Source organism: Rhea americana, unplaced genomic scaffold (assembly GCF_003343005.1).
Source record: "Rhea americana isolate MKP2758 unplaced genomic scaffold, rheAme1 scaffold_121, whole genome shotgun sequence".
Classification (NCBI taxonomy): domain Eukaryota; kingdom Metazoa; phylum Chordata; class Aves; order Rheiformes; family Rheidae; genus Rhea; species Rhea americana.
Genome location: NW_028185273.1, coordinates 2,450,986 through 2,452,912, shown reverse-complemented (window position 1 = coordinate 2,452,912; position 1,927 = coordinate 2,450,986). Strand labels below are relative to the sequence as shown.

General features: G+C 41.5%; 1 protein-coding gene across 1 annotated transcript in view; it reads right to left on the bottom strand.

Moving 5' to 3' along the window:
• CRISPLD1 (cysteine rich secretory protein LCCL domain containing 1) overlaps positions 1-106 on the bottom strand; it is a 36,460-nt gene extending 36,354 nt beyond the window's left edge. Inside the window, exon 1 of the mRNA XM_085325292.1 lies at positions 7-106. The gene's annotated coding sequence lies outside the window, so the exon portion shown is untranslated. The remainder of the gene's footprint in view (positions 1-6) is intronic.
• Positions 107-1,927: the final 1,821 nt, after the last annotated feature.

The following is a 1,927-nucleotide window of genomic DNA, read 5'->3' as shown; positions in this document are numbered from 1 at the left end:
CCTCACCTCCTCACCTGGGCGAGAGGGGACAGCGGGCATCGCCGCGGTGCCGCGGGCGCCCCCACCCTGTAGCGCGGCTTCAGACCGCGGAGCATCCCGGGGGCAGCAAAACCTCAGCCAGGACTTCTGCATCCGGCCAGACTCGGGCTCGATCCTACAAGTGCCCAAAGCGGGACGAGACGGGGCCCTACGCCCTGCCATCTCCATCTGCTGATAGCTGGGAAGGGATGCTAAGCCAGTCTGCTCCTGCTGCAGCAAAGCAAAACGGAAAGGCTGGTTGCTCACATATGAGCTSTGCAAAAGCTGAGGACACATGAATGTGGCAAGAGGTATCAGGACAGGAATTTTATTGTGGATTCAGACCAACTGCCTGAGATTTCTCTTCAAGAAGTAGAATTCAAAAACTTGTAACTGCTCATTTCTGTTTCTGACAAGACTGAGAGTCAGATATGTACTTTTGCACTATATTTGCATCAAGTCTCATAGTCCAAATCTATGTAAGCAGACTGATTGGGGGCAGGTTTAGCTCAGTTGGCTAGAGCACAGTGTTGTTAATGCCAAGGTTGTGGGTTCAATACCTATATGGGCTATGCTGAGGGTTGGACTAGATGATCTCCAGAGCTCCCTTCCAACCTTATGATTCTATGATAAGGACAATATTTCACTTATTTAGTATAATTTGGTACTAACAGGCAATACGCTCAAGCAGATTGCAGTCTTCATAGGACTGTTGTGCCAACTTTCAAATGTTTGTTATCTTTTCATTTTCAGAAACAGATTAAAATTCATCAGAATTTGGCTGGGTCCAGACATCAGCTCTGTAAATACTTCAAAATGAGAAACTTCCCATGAGAAACAATGTCCTGCAAKTAACCCACTGCTTCTTTTTGTACTCCTTCTTTCTCAGTTTTGGCTATAATTTTCCTAACCACTATGAAACAACTCTGTGTTGCAAGGTGCTATGGTTATTCATCATAATACACAGAATTGTTGGGCTCCACATAGATTCCTCTTTATGACTTTTCCTTTGMAATGCTGAGGTACAGATTTTTGCACTGAAATATCATCAACTAAACTTTTTTTTTTCCTAGCAAAACTGTGATATCTGAAGTTTAAGGCAAAATGCCATTGTGCAGCTTGATATGCATACTGGCTATAAGCTCTTTTGGGGTTTATGTACCAGATGCCTTAACGTCTGTCCTTTTTGGTACGGAAGGATGGACTATACCTGATTTCTGTTCTTCCAAAAGAGTTWGAGGGAAGAGGAAGGAAACCAAAAATTAGAAGAACTTGATTGACTCTACAAGCCAGATCTGTGTTTTTGTGATCCTCACATCCCATTTATCTTGCTAGATGTACTTACAGCTTCGTTATACCTCTGGAGGTCAAGATGTAGCCTCTATATACACTGAACACAACTTCATTATCACCACTTGATGAGGAGTATGTGTCATACCAAGTCATTTATTCTTTGGATTGCCCCAAGTGATTTCATTAGAAAATAGCAGGAAAAAAGGAATTACTTTTATAGTAGTTTAAGGTTGCATATTATCACAACCAACAAATTAAAAAAAATAAAGGAGTAAGGTTATTTATGGGGTTCCCATCAATCATTGTAAAGCACTTTAGCTGCCCCCCCCCTTATGTCAGTACTGGGCACTCGCTAAGCTTGAAATAGAATATATAACAAACRTCTTGCATGTTTCATTTTGAGTATCATCATACTTTTTAGAAACCATTTGATCGTATTTGGGCTTKGGCAAATTGAAGACCTTATCATATTATCATGCAGGTTTTAGATTCAATACTATGACAAAGACAGACAGACCTCATGCCAGCTGATTTTTTTTTGTCAGTTAATTTATCAGCAAGTGAATAAACCCCTTACACTCTGTGACTGTGCTGTTTCTATTTCATTTATGGCTCT